The 15,732-nt window shown below is 40.9% G+C and overlaps 1 protein-coding gene across 1 annotated transcript in view; it reads right to left on the bottom strand.

Moving 5' to 3' along the window:
- BBS1 (Bardet-Biedl syndrome 1) overlaps positions 1 to 15,732 on the bottom strand; it is a 398,008-nt gene that overhangs the window by 288,616 nt on the left and 93,660 nt on the right. The gene's annotated exons all lie outside the window — the stretch shown is intronic.

Here is a 15,732-nt window from a genome sequence, read left to right as displayed (position 1 = left end):
GGATCCATTGTAACAATGCCTATCCTTGTCTGCAAAACGGACAAGAATAGGACATGCTCTATGTTTTTAGCAGGGCTACGGAACGAACATACAGATGCGGACAGCACACAGTGTGCTAAGCCGCATTTTTTGTGGACCCATTGAAATGAATAGGTCCTCATCCAATCTGCAAAAAAAAAAAAAAAAAAACATAATTGAAGGCATCCTCAGTGCTTTTGTAGAGGGTATTGGAAAATCCAATTACCGATAACAGTAATTTCATCTTTTCCTGGCACCACCATAACGGCACTGAGAGGAAAATTAATAGAGGAGTTGCCTACTAGGGGAAAGGTGAAGCTGCAGATAAGACCTTGTGGCCAAAGGCTAAGTGTTGGTTAGCTAAAATGTTCAAATTATAGTGTCTGAAAAAAGTCACAGGTTTCCCCCATGTAGTAGCCCGATAGAGTCGCTCAATTGATGCTTAAAGGGGTTGTCCAAGTTACGGTATATATATTTATTCTAATGTGCCTTATATTATCTTTTTTTTTTTATAAAAACATGTACATTTGTACCCAAAACACATCGACTCAACAATAGAAAAGTCCATATTACTAATTAATAATTACAATTACAAGTTTTTCTTTCTTTTCCCCCTTGTTCTATCCCAGAACCCACCCACCACCCGCCACCCTTAGGGAGAGGGAGGGGGACGAGGAGAAAAAAAAAAAAAAAAAAAACACATCCATCCAGCCCTAAAGTATCAATTTTTTCCATATTTCGTCAAGATTTTGTGATTTTTTTCTATGGCCCTCCGTCACCCGTTCTTCTTTAATCAAATTGTCAACTGCTTCTCTCCACTGTCCCCCTGTCGGAGGATCTACCTTTACCCATTTCCTAAGTATAAGGAGTCTAGCTTGAAATAATACTTTACTCAGGACCAGTCGTATTTCTTTATTTAACTTCAAATGGTCAGTTGCCCCTAGTATGCAGGTTATTGGATCTTCGGATATTTGAACCTTCAAAAATACAAATACCGTCTCTGCTATTTCTGTCCAATATCTGAACAATCTGGGACATCTCCAGAAACAATGTATTAAGTCTGCTTTCTCTCCCCTACATTTTGGGCACTTGTCTGAAACTCTCACGCCCATTCTTTTTAACATCCATGGGGATCGATGTAATCTATGAACTATAAAAAACTGTGATATCTTATGTGAACCCCTATCCGAGACCCTAGCATAACTTCTAAGAGCATCTTTCCATTTCTCTTCCGTAAAAGACTGTAGTTCTTTTTCCCATTTTTTCCTGGCAAGTATTATAATCCGTTTTTTCTTTCCCTCCATCAAAATCCTGTATCTTTTTGCGGTTGTTCCTCCTCTTTCACCTCCGTTGGTAAATTTATACAGTCTATCTGATTTTTACTTTCTATATTTATCTACCTGCACCACTGTCCGCAACGCATTCTTAAGCTGAAGGTATTTATACATATCCTTTTGGGGGATCCCGAACTCCCTAGTCAGTGTATTAAAATCTTTCAATCTATCCTCCTCAAATATCTGGCCTAGATATTTTATCCCCTTTTTTTACCAATCTATATAAATCCTAATCGTTTGCAGTTCCTTTAGATTGAAATTTTTCCAAATAGGTGTATAGTGCAAAAACCCTTTAATCTCTAATATTTTTTTAATTTCCACCGATATATACTCCAGTGAATTTAATATTCTATTTCCTATATTATTTTTCCCCAGTGTACCTGATTCCAACACCTCTAAGTGATACCATTCCTCTTTCCACCCCAATCTATTTACTTCCTGCCTACCCACTAAGCCATTTAAACTACCTTTTATATGACCGTATTGTGTTATTAAATAATGAAAAAAAACAACAATTCGGAACAGCTAATCCACCCTCTCTCACTGGGAGCTGAAGCACTTCTTTCTTTATCCTAGGGATGGCGCCTTTCCAAATAAAATCCCCCATTAGGCTATCGAGTAACTTGAAAATATTCTGCGGTAATCTCAGTGGGGGATTTTGTAGGACGTAGAGTATTTTTGGGAGGAAAACCATTTTTATTAAATTTACCCGAGCCTGTATTGACATTGGTAATCTTTTCTAAATATGTATTTTGGTTCTAAGTTCTTTTATTAGGGGGAGTACATTTAATTTTTCATATTCTTCTATATTTCCAGAGATTTGTATACCTAAATATTTAAAATTCTCGTGTTTTTCAAGCACATGCACCCTTAAATCTCCCTGTGATTGTGCCTCTCCTAATATCAGCATATGTGATTTCCCCCAATTAATGTTTAAACCATAAAAAAATAAAAATATTATCTATTATATCTATTACTCTATTAAACTGATCCCCGGTATTGTGCATAAATAATAAAATATCATCCGCATACATTAGCAGTTTTTCTTCTCTTCCCGCATATTGAAAACCTTTAATCTCCCTATCATTTCTTATTATACATGCCAAGGGCTCAATCGCAATAGCAAATAATAATGGGGAGAGAGGGCATCCCTGGCTAGTGCCCCGATAAAGGCAAGTGGCAGGGACAAGCTCCCATCCACCATCACTCTAGCCCTTGGGTTAAAATATATAAGCTGAATCCATCTTATAAATCCGTCCTCTATACCAACCCTTTTTAATACTGCCCATAAATACTCCCATTCAATACAATCAAATGCCTTTTGAGCATCCAGTGAAAGTACCGCTTTCTCCCCCATTTCTGATCTATTGGCTTCAATATTAACCCCTTCACGCAACATCACGTACATGTACGTGGGGGAATGTGGTGCCTCACCGCATTCCCACGTGCATGTACGTGATCGGGTTTCACTGTCAGCGCAGGGAGCGAAGCGCTGAAGCTTCAGTGAAGCCGGCGTGCTGGGGTTACTAGGCAACCAGAGAAGCCGGCAGGAGCTGTATTGGAGCTCTGACCCGCCCGCGATCGCTGTGATTGGTCCATTACTGCAGAGGGACCAATCACAGCGCATCGGGGCAGGTAAGGGGGGGTTAGGGAGGGACTATGTGCTTCTCCTTCTCTGATCGCCCCAATTCCTGTCAGGGAAGCGATCAGAGAAGGAGAAAGTGTGAAAATATTCCCCACCTATGACGAGTATACTCGTCATGGCGCACTGCTACTTAGCGCGCCATGATGAGTATACACGTCATGGCATAAACTGTCACCATGTCTGCAGACATGGTGACAGCGCTGAGATCCCGGCTGTCACACACAGCCGGGCACCTTAGGTCAATGCCGAGGGGGGTCCTGTGACCCCCCCATGTCGGCGATCGCTGCAAACCGCAGGTCAATTCAGACCTGCGGTTTGTAGCGCTTTCTGCGGTTTCTGATCGCCGCGGTCCCTGACCGCGGGGATCAGAAACTTTAGTATGCCCAAAATAAAGATGCTTCACCCCCCCCTGCACCCCTGAATGATATGTGGGCGGGTGGTGCAGGGGGGGTGTCGCAGGCGGTGCGGAGGTGCAGTAAGGTGCGGGAGGCGGGCGGTGCGGCAGGCGGGATCGCGATCCCCCGCCCGCCTCCCTTTCAATGATCGTTGGTGTCTAGTGGGGATACCAGGGTGCCAGCACATTGCTGGCACCCTGGTATAAACGGCTGACATCTGCGATGCGATGTCAGCCGTTTAACCCTTTCCATACAGCGGTCCGTACGGACCGCTGTATGGAAAAGGTTAACAGCGCAGGGAGCTCCCTCCCTCTCCCATCGGGGGGCTGCTGTGCCTTTGCAGCCCCCCGATGGGAGAGGGAGAGAGCCCCCCTCAGCCCTGTACTTACCCTTCCCCGTCTGCGCAGTTCTGACCAGTACTGAGCAGACGGGGAAGGTTCCCATGGCAACAGGACGCCTCTCAGGCGTCCTGCTGTCCATGGTGCTGAACAGATCTGTGCTGAAAGCATAGATCTGTTCAGACAAGTGTAAAATACAGTACAGAACAATATATATTGTACTGTACTGTATTATACAGACATCAGACCCACTGGATCTTCAAGAACCAAGTGGGTCTGGGTCAAAAAAAAAGTAAAAAAAAGTGAAAAAAGTAAAGTTTCAAAAACACATTTATCACTGAATAAAAAAATAAATAAAATACACTACACATTAGGTATCGCCGCGTCCGTAACGACCTGATCTATAAAACGGTCATGTTACTTTCCCCGCACGGTGAACGCCATAAAAATAAAAAAATAAAAACTATGAGGAAATTGAAATTTTGCCCACCTTACTTCCCAAAAAAGGTAATAAAAGTGATCAAAAAAGTCGCATGTACGCCAAAAAAGTACCAATCAAACCGTGACCTCATCCCGCAAAAAATGAGCCCTTACATGAGACAATGGCCCAAAAAATAAAAAAACTATGGGTCTCAGACTATGGAGATACTAAAACATGATTTTTTTTTTGTTTCAAAAATATTATTGTGTAAAACCCTGATAAATTATAAAAAGGTAGACATATTAGGTATTGCCATGTCCGTAAGAACCTGATCTATAAAAATACCACATGACCTAACCCCTCAGGTGAACACTGTAAAAAAAATTAAATAAAAACGGTGTCAAAAAAGCAATTTTTTTGTTACCTTACATCACAAAAAGTGTAATAGCAAGCGATCAAAAAGTCATGTGCACCCCAAAGCAGTACCAATCTAACCGTCATCTCATCCCGCAAAAATGATACCCAACCTGAGACAATCGCCAAAAAACTGAAAAAACTATGGCTCTCAGACTATGGAGACACTAAAACATGTTTTTTTTTTGTGTCAAAAATGATATTATTGTGTAAAACCTAAATAAATAAAAAAGTATACCATATTAGGTATCGTCACGTCCGTAAGAACCTGCTCTATAAAAATAGCACATGATCTAACCTGTCAGATGAACGTTGTAAATAATAAAAAATCAAAACAGTGCGAAAACAGCTATTTTTTGGCAAATTTTCCATTTTAATTCATTTTTTCCCATAACAAAGCAAGGGTTAACAGCCAAACAAAACTCAATATTTATTGCCCTGATTCTTTAGTTTATAGAAATGCCCCATATGTGGTCGTAAACTGCTGTATGGCCACACGGCAGGGCGCAGAAGGAAAGGAGCGCCATATGGTTTTTGGAAGGCAGTTTTTGTTGGACTGGTTTTTTGACACCATGTCCCATTTGAAGCCCCCCGATGCACCCCTAGAGTATAAACTCCAAAAAATGACCCCATTTTGGAAACTACACCCCTCAAGGTATTCAAAACTGATTTTACAAACTTTGTTAACCCTTTAAGTGTTCCACAAGAGTTAATGGCAAATGGAGATGAAATTTCAGAATTTCTATTTTTTGTTACTTTGCCTCACAAAAAAGTGTAATATAGAGCAACCAAAAATCATATGTACCCTAAAATAGTACCAACAAAACTGCCACCTTATCCCGTAGTTTCCAAAATGGGGCCACTTTTTTGGAGTTTCTAACCTAGGGGTGCATCAGGGGGCTTCAAATGGGACATGGTGTCTAAAAACAATCCAGCAAAATCTGCCTTCCAGAAACCATATGGCATTCCTTTCCTTCTGCACCCTGCCGCGTGCCCGTACAGCAGTTTACGACCACATATGGGGTGTTTCTGTAAACTACAGAATCAGGGCTATAAATAAAGAGTTTTGTTTGGCTGTTAACGCTTGCTTTGTTACTGGAAAAAAAATATTAAAATGGAAAATCTGCCGAAAAAGTGAAATTTTGAAATTGTGTCTCTATTTTCCATTAAATCTTGTGCAACACCTAAAGGGTTAACAAAGTTTGTAAAATCAGTTTTGAATACCTTGAGGGGTGTAGTTTCTTAGATGGGGTCACTTTTATGGAGTTTCTACTCTAGGGGTGCATCAGGGGGGCTTCAAATGGGACATGGTGTCAAAAAAAACAGTCCAGCAAAACCTGCCTTCCAAAAACCGTATGGCATTCCTTTCCTTCTGCGCCCTGCTGTGTGCCCGTACAGCGGTTTACGACCACATATGGGGTGCTTCTGTAAACTACAGAATCAGGGCCATAAATAATGAGTTTTGTTTGGCTGTTAACCCTTGCTTTGTAACTGGAAAAAAAATATTAAAATGGAAAATCTGCCAAAAATGTGAAATTTTGAAATTGTGTCTCTATTTTCCATTAAATCTTGTGCAACACCTAAAGGGTTAACAAAGTTTGTAAAATCAGTTTTGAATACCTTGAGGGGTGTAGTTTCTTAGATGGGGTCACTTTTATGGAGTTTCTACTCTAGGGGTGCATCAGGGGGGCTTCAAATGGGACATGGTGTAAAAAAAACTGTCCAGCAAAATTAGCCCTCCAGAAACCAAACGGCGCACCTTTCACTCTACGCCCCGCTGTGTGGCCATACAGTAGTTTACGGCCACATATGGGGTGTTTCTGTGAACATCAGAGTCAGGGCAATAAAGATACAGTCTTGTTTGGCTGTTAACCCTTGCTTTGTTAGTGGAAAAAATGGGTTAAAATTGAAAATTAGGCAAAAAAATGAAATTCTCAAATTTCATCTCTATTTGCCAATAACTCTTGTGCAACACCTAAAGGGTTAATGACGTATGTAAAATCAGTTTTGAATACCTTGAGGGGTGTAGTTTCTTAGATGGGGTCACTTTTAGGGAGTTTCTACTCTAGGGGTGCATCAGGGCGCTTCAAATGGGACATGGTGTAAATAAACCAGTCCATAAAAATCAGCCTTCCAAAAACCAAACGGCGCACCTTTCACTCTACGCCCCGCTGTGTGGCCGTACAGCAGTTTACGGACACATATTGGGTGTTTCTGTAAACGGCAGAGTCAGGGCAATAAAGATACAGTCTTGTTTGGCTGTTAACCCTTGCTTTGTTAGTGGAAAAAATGGGTTAAAATGAAAAATTAGACAAAAAAATGAAATTCTCAAATTTCCTCCCCATTTGCCAATAACTCTTGTGCAACACCTAAAGGGTTAACAATGTCTGCAAAATCAGTTTTGAATACCTTGAGGGGTGTAGTTTCTTAGATGGGGTCATTTTTGGGTGGTTTCTATTATGTAAGCCTCGCAAAGTGACTTCAGACCTGAACTGGTCCCTAAAAATTGAGTTTTTGTAAATTTCAGAAAAATTTCAAGATTTGCTTCTAAACTTCTAAGCCTTATAACATCCCCAAAAAATAAAATATCATTCCCAAAACAATTCAAGCATGAAGTAGACATATGGGGAATGTAAAGTCATCACAATTTTTTGGGGTATTACTAGGTATTACAGAAGTAGAGAAACTGAAACTTTGAAATTTGCTAATTTTTCCAAATTTTTGTTAAATTAGGTATTTTTTTGTGCAAAAAAAAATAATTTTTTTGACTTCATTTTACCAGTGTCATGAAGTACAATATGTGACGAAAAAACAATCTCAGAATGGCCTGGATAAGTCAAAGCGTTTTAAAGTTATTAGCACTTAAAGTGACACTGGTCAGATTTCCAAAAAATGGCCTGGTCCTTAAGGTGAAAATGAGCCCGGTCCTGAAGGGGTTAAGAAACAGCCTTCTTATATTTGAGTATATCGTTCTACCGGGTATAAAACCAGTCTGATCTTCGTTTATTACTACTTTAATCACCTTCGACAGCCTATCGGCCAAGACCTTTGCCAAAATTTTAACGTCCGTGTTTAGGACGGATATTGGCCTATATGACCAAGGATCTAGTCGTTCTTTACCCTTTTTTGGAATTAGTGTAATAATTGCCTCTAATGGAATCTGGTAAATCACCTATTTTTTGAGCCTCATTCAGTGTTATTTTTAGTTTTGGTATTAACACCTGAGAGAAGGTTTTATATATTTCAAAGGGAAGCCCATCACATCCTGGTGTTTTTTCAAGTTTTACCTTCCCCAGAACGTCATTTATTTCTACCATCGATATTTCTTTTTCTAAATATTCTTTTTGGGCCTGGGATATCTCTCTGAAAGAAATCTGGTCTAAATATACGTCCAGGTCTTGTTTTAGATATTGTACCCTAGACTTATATAGTTCCTGGAAATATTCCAGAAACACTTTTTTTAATTCCTTCCGGTGTACTAATTATTTCACCCGTTTTATCTCTAATCGCCCCTATCCAGGATTTCCCTCTTTGATTTCTTACTATACTTGCTAAAATTTTACCAACCTTTTCTCCCTCTGAGGCCAACCGGATCCCTTGAAAAAGTACTTCTTTCCTACTTCTATCTAATTTATGTATTTTTAGCTTTTCCTGTTCTTCCTCCCATACTTTCCTATTATATTCAGTGGGATGCGTTATAAATGTTATTCTTGCTTCTTGTAGTTTTTTTTCCAGTGCATTACCTCTTTCTCTAGTACTTTTTTTCCAGTAATTCACCTTTTTGAACAACAATCCTCTTAAATATGCTTTGGCAGTATCCCAAACAATTAGCCTGCTAGCAGAATCGTTATTCTCCTGAAAAAAAATTCTTAGTTCTTCCATTATACTCTCTTTGTCTGGAATCAACGGTAGCCAGTGGGAATTAAACTTAAACAGTGGCAAAGTATTATTTTTATTCAGATCTAATTCCATTACCACTGCACTATGATCTGATAAGGCCATAGGCAAATACTTTATCTTAATCCTGTTTTGGGACATTAGATTTTTATTTCCCAGGACCATATCTATTCTTGACCAAGTTTGGTGTGTTTTAGAATAACAGGAATACATGGTTTCTTCCGGGTTCCGAAAGCGCCAAACATCAACCCAATTAAACTCCTGGGCTAGTTTAAAAAAAAATCTACTTTTTGTATTCTTCCCCCTCTGCTAGACATTCTATCCCTGAGTGGATCTATTACCGCATTATAGTCTCTTATCGCAATCATTATACATTCCTGTCTATTCAACATGAATCTATGCAATTGATACAAGACATCTGGCTTATATGGTGGAGGGATGTATAGATTTGAGATTACCATTTTAACCCCTTCTATATTACAATGTAGAAAGAGGTACCTGCCATTGTCGTCGGCCTCATATGCGACACATTCAAATTTAACCTTGTTGTGTATCAAAACTGAGACCCCTCTAGAATAAGTAGTATATACGGAATGGTACCCTTCCACTATCCATCTCTTCTCCACCCACCTTAGAGATTCCTTATCCAGGTGTGTCTCTGGAGGCAGATGATGGCTGGCAAGAACCTCTTCATCCACTCAAGGATAGCATATCTCTTTACTCTCTCTCGTAAACCTCTCACATTCAACGACAGAATCCTAACCATCTAGCAGAGGGCGAGGAGGAGAAAAAAATAAAAAAATAAAACCATGTCCCTTCTCCCTCTTCCCATAAGTACCCTCCCTCACCCTAAGTAGCCCCTCCTTCTGCTGGCCAGCAGTCGGGGCGACTCCATAACTTAGCATATTGGCTCCCTATCCCCTCCGCAACCCCCAACCTCAAAGGCCGATCCCGTCTGCCCACTCGCTAACTTCTGCCGGCATCTGAAAAAAAAACAGTCCTTCCTTTATATTCCACCCTTAATTTTGCCGGAAAATTTAAAATGCATTTTAAACCTGCCTCCCTTAATCTCTTTTTAACCGTTATGAACTCTTTTCTGCGGGCATTAGTATTGGCTGAATAGTCTGGAAAGAGTCTAATCTTATCACCATGTATCTGGTATTTTTCAGAGGTTCTAGCATCAGATAGTATTATATCACGATCCTTGGCCAGTAAGCATTTTACCAATATCTGTCTGGGATAGTCCCCTGGAACCCGCCTTTTTGTGGAGACCCTATGTGCTCTTTCAATAGAGAATAATGGGGAGAGAGTGCCCTCCTTACAGTTCTCCCTTATCCATCCCTCCATAAATTCCGTACAGTTATCCCCCTCTGCCCGTTCTGGGATCCCCACACATATTATATTGGCTCTTCATGATCCATCTTCTTGATTTATTAATTTTTGTTCCATCTTGCCATTCGTCTGTTTTAGAAGTACAACCTCCTTCTCTAAATTCTGAACAGAATGTTCCAGAGCGGGAATCCTTTTTTCTATCTCATGCAATCGTTGCCTTAATTTCTCAATCTCATCCCGTATTACACTGACATCAGTTTGCACTGCCCCGATCTGTGTCACTATATTACCCATTACGTTTTCCATCCTCGAGACAGTGCAAAATATGTCCTTCACCATTCCTGCATCTATCTCTGTGGATAACGCCAGGGGTCCCCGCGCTCCCACCCCACCCATAGACTTATTCTCATGCGTCAAACCCTGGGGCTCTACATCTGTATTTTTTTCTTTCAAAGAAGAACCTGGCGAGTTTAGAACCAAAAATGTATTCAATCCCGGTTGTTTAGACCCGCTCTCTAAACCTGTTACTGATCTCCTACAACTGCCACCAGTAGGGCCGCGCTGTTCCTCCTTTTTCTTGGGTGGCATTTTAAACTCCCTTTTTCTCCCCTCTTTCACCCTCTCGCCCTCTACTTCCGTGTCACCAAAATATGATTATCCTGGAAAACATTAAATCTATAAAAATATGGTAGCACTGAAATTTGCAATATACTAAGTATTACAAGAATCGCTCAATTAGACATAACCGTACGTTTCAACTTAATAAAAACAAAAACAAAAAAAAAATGTTTGTTAACGACAAAAGACGGTTAAGGGAGAGGGAGAGGGGGGGGGAGGGAAAGGGAACACAAAGTCCAGCAACAGAGTTGTAATTGTTTTCCTATTGTCCAGAGAGGTCGCACGAGTTTAATCAGAGAGGATGATGTCCACCTTCCACAAAAAAGGAAACGAAGACGTCATAGATATTCGTCAAAACAAATGTCCACTTATCTATTAAATACGAGGGTGAAGCTGGGTAAAACTGAATAAATTAGTCATTAGTCCCTGTTTAATCCGGGAGAGTTTGGAGGTGCTAGAAAGATTAGAGGTTAGTCCTGTAGAAGGGTTAGTCAAAAAAGTCAAACTGGGAGTATCAATAGGGGTATAAATAAAACAGCTGCTATACACTATGGTATACAACCGGCTGAGTTTTTTTCCCCTCCCCCCCCCCCCCCTGCTTTTATTTATTTTTTGTTTTGACCTTTTTCTTTCTTTTCCTTTCATTTCTCGTTTTGCTTCCCTCTTTATCTCCCTCTTCCCTCTCTTGTTACTTTCTTCCAACATTAATGAGGACGCTCACCCCCTCGATTTTACACCACAACCTCCATCCTGCACTCTCCGCACTCCAGTTTCCAGCCCCTCAATATTCACTTCTTTCTTTCTTTACCCCCTTTTTTGGTTATCTCTGACACCCTTTGTTACACAGTGGGGGGCAACCATACAGACTTGAAAAGGCAAAAAACGCTGGGCTCACTCCATAGGGAGAGGGGGCAGACCACCCCACAGATCTTAAACAAACACTGGAGTCTCTGTCTTTCACCCCTGATTCACATACAGAGTCTCAGGCGCTCTAGCTCCGTTAGCTTACCGCCACCTCTATTATGGGTCCTCTCTGCTCCTCCAATTCTCACCACCAACTGCTTCAGTGACTCACCACCCGAACAGCGGCATCTCCGTCAGGCAGCTCCCGGCAGGCAAGGATCAGAACCCAGGCATCGGCGTCTCAGGCGGCATCCCACAGCAGGCTCAGCTGATCCGAGCAGCCAGCGTGCAGGGGGGCGGGGCCTAGCGTCACACGTCAGACGCTCCCATGCTCCCTGCCTTATATCATCTTAAACAATAATTTTGTAAATTACGTTATATTTCCTTGTAGTCATGTTTCATCCGCAGCGCTGCGAGTCACGTGACTCCCGACGTCATCCTCCAGGCTCCTGTGATGACGTCTCGTGTACAGGCTTATCCCTGCCTGAGGGAGTGGCCCAGCTCTGTACACGAAACATCAGAAAAAGTATGTGAACCCTTTGGAATGATATGGATTTCTGCACAAATTGGTCATAAAATGTAATCTGATCTTCATCTAAGTCACAATAGACAATCATAGTCTGCTTAAAGGATAACTGTCATATTATTATTATTTTTTTGCTCAAGTGTAGGGCAAGTGATAGGTAACAATTTTGCAATAGACTTTATTTAGCCAAAACGTTTATTTTTAGTAGAAAACTGGGGCTGAAATAGCCCTTAGCAACACTCTTCAAAAGAGCGTTGCTAAGGCCCATCCGTCTCCGATTAGAAAAGACAGGCTGTGCAGACGCTGTGCTTCTGCCTCGTACTTCCCTGGGAGACAGAAGGCTGGGCACAGGAGTCTTAGGAGTTAAAATTACATTTATATTCCCCCTTTCTATGCAATCTAATGCTCCGTTACATTCACTGACCTGCGATCCCTGTGATAATTCATGAAGCAGCAGCCGGCTCACTGTGCACAGTGATTCTACTTCCGGTGGCTGCTTCATAAATTATCACAGGGATCGCAGGTCAGTGAATGTAACGGACCATTAGATTGCATAGAAAGGGGGAATATAAATGTAATTTTAACTCCTAAGACTCCTGTGCCCAGCCTTCTGTTTTGCAGGGAAGCACGAGGCAGAAGCACAGCGTCTGCACAGCCCGTCTTTTCTAGTCGGAGATAGATGGGACTTAGGAACGCTCTTTTGAAGAGTGCTGCTAAGGGCCATTTTAGCCCCAGTTTTCTACCAAAAATAAACGTTTTGGCTAAATAAAGTCTATTGCAAAATTGTTACCTATCACTTGCCCTACACTTTAGCAAAAAATAAAATAAAATATGGCAGTTATCCTTTAAACTAATAACACACAAAGAATTAAATGTTACCATGTTTTTATTAAACACACCATGTAAGCATTCACAGTGCAGGTAGAAAAAGTATGTCAACCCTTGGATTTAATAACTGGTTGAACCTCCTTTGGCAGCAATAACTTCAACCAAACGTTTCCTGTAGTTGCAGATCAGACGGTCAGGAGTAATTCTTGACCATTCCTCTTTACAGAACTGTTTCAGTTCAGCAATATTCTTGGGATGTCTGGTGCGAATCGCTTTCTTGAGGTCATGCCACAGTATCTCAATCGGGTTGAGGTCAGGACTCTGACTGGACCATTCCAGAAGGTGTATTTTCTTCTGTTTAAGCCATTCTGTTGTTGATTTACTTCTATGCTTTGGGTCGTTGTCCTGTTGCAACACCCATTTTCTGTTGAGCTTGAGCTGGTGGACAGATGGCCTTAAGTTCTCCTGCAAAATGTCTTGATAAACTTGGGAATTCATTTTTCATTCGATGATAGCAATCCGTCCAGGCCCTGATGCAGCAAAGCAGCCCCAAACCATGATGCCCCACCACCATACTTCACAGTTGGGATGAGGTTTTGATGTTGGTGTGCTGTGCCTCTTTTTCTCCACACATAGTGTTGAGTGTTTCTTACAAACTACTCAACTTTGGTTTCATCTGTCCACAGAATATTTTGCCAGTACTGCTGTGGAACATCCAGGTGCTCTTGTGCAAACTGTAAACATGCAGCAATGTTTTTTTTTTTACAGCAGTGGCTTTCCTCTGTGGTATCCTCCCATGAAATCCATTCTTGTTTAGTGTTTTACGTATCGTAGATTCGCTAACAGGGATGTTAGAATATGCCAGAGACTTTTGTAAGTCTTTAGCTGACACTCTAGGATTCTTCTTCACCTCATTGAGCAGTCTGCACTGTGCTCTTGCAGTCATCTTTACAGGACGTCACTCCTAGGGAGAGTAGCAGCAGTGCTGAACTTTCTCCATTTATAGACAATTTGTCTTACCGTGGACTGATGAACAGCAAGGCTTTTGGAGATACTTTTATAACCCTTTCCAGCTTTATGCAAGTCAACAATTCTTAATCATAGGTTTCTGAAAGCTCTTTTCTGCGAGGCATCATTCACATCAGGCAATGCTTCTTGAACTGGTGTGTGTTTTTTATAGGGCAGGGCAGCTGTAGCCAACACCTCCAATCTCATCTCATTTACTGGACTCCAGTTGGCTGACACCTCACTCCAATTAGCTCTTGGAGATGTCATTAGTCTAGGGATTCACATACTTTTTCCACCTGCATTGTGAATGTTTACATGGTGTGTTCAATAAAAACATGGTAACATTTAATTATTTGTGTGTTATTAGTTTAAGCAGACTGTAATTGTCTATTGTTGTGACTTAGATGAAGAACAGATCACATTTTATGACCAATTTGTGCAGAAATCCATATAATTCCAAAGGGTTCAAATAGATAGATAAATAGATAGATAGATAGATAGATAAATAGATAGATAGATAGGAGATATTTAAATACATCTATATGTAATCTATATCTGCAGTGCAGGGGGAGGGGATGGGTGGATTGCTCACATCCACAAATAATCATGAGGGAGAGCTCAGTGATTGTGGTTATATGCTCCCATAGCATGTAAACAAAGGAGGCACTATGCAAAGGTGTTTTGTTTGTTTATTATATATAAATCATACTTAACACATGTGAAAAAGAACAAAGATTCCAGCTCTTCACAATAAAAGGCTTCTTTATTCCACTTCCTTAAAATCAGACATCAAAAGCAGAACAGTATGCTTTGACGTGTTTCGGGCTGTTACATCTTAGCCCTTCATCATGACAAATAAACTTAAAATCTCCTTTTTATACACAGTGAAGAACCACCCCTCCCATCTGATTGGTTAATTTCCATCCTCTATAACAATGCCAGGTGTTCCTGACCAGTTAATCACAGGGGAAACAATTCCAATCAGGTGGGAAGTCATTCCTAACTTAAGAAAACCACTTCATTTGTATTGTAAAGTTAGGTCATGTTTCCTATTCAATCCTTTAGGTATACATGTTCCAAGATTGAACATCCAGTACGTTTCACGACTATATATTTTTTGTCTTCGATCTCCCCCTCTGACCGGAATGGTGACTCTCTCAACACCTTGTACATAAAACGCAGAGATATCGCCCTTATGTACTATCGCAAAGTGTGATGTGGCTGCTGAGACATTGCGCGATGAAATATGGGGAATGTCGCTCAGATGTTTTCGGATTCTCACCTTGAGCTGGTTAATCGTACATCCCACATATTGCAACGCGCAGGCACGACATGTGATGACAAACAACATATTCCGTATTGCAATTAATATATTGCTGCAATTTATGCACGCTGCCATTTGATGTAGATACAATATCTTTGCTAACTGACATGTGCATGCAACATATACATTTTTTACTTCCACATTTAAAAATTTCCCTTGGTGTTTAGCTATACTGGTTCACACCTTGCGTTTACCATAAATAGGCTAGGACTAACTTTTTGTCCTATAGTTGGTGCTTTTTTCGCAATGCACCTAATGCTTGCCTCTGCAATTTTCCCCCAACCTTCATCAAAGCTTATCACTGGAAAATGTTTGCGTAGAATGTTGCAGATAAGGGGGTACTCAACACTATAATTTGTCACAAAAGTCGCAGGATCGCTCGAATCCAGAGCGCAAACTCGAATATTTTTATTTAAAGTTTTTCTTCTTTTTCTTTTTGTTCGCATTCTTTATTCAAGCGAATATAAGTGACTCCCTGTCTATCGAAATTGCATATTCCTTCGCCTTGCGAATGTTTTCTCTCGAATATCCCCTGGTCTGCAGCCTGGTGAAATATCAGATGCTTCTCCTGCAAACAAACTCAAGGATGAGCAATTTCGACGTGCCCTCAACATCTCCCCTTTGGGTATGTTCTTGGCTACATGGGGGGGGGAATGGCAGGATGATGCATGAAGAAAAATATTCCCTGCAGTGTCCTTACGATATGTACAGGTATTAACTCTGAGTCTCTC

The sequence above is a fragment of the Bufo bufo genome, chromosome 10 (assembly GCF_905171765.1).
Source record: "Bufo bufo chromosome 10, aBufBuf1.1, whole genome shotgun sequence".
NCBI classification, from domain to species: Eukaryota; Metazoa; Chordata; class Amphibia; order Anura; family Bufonidae; genus Bufo; species Bufo bufo.
Note: the sequence above shows the minus strand (reverse complement) of the source record. Positions and strands in the feature narration are given on the sequence as shown.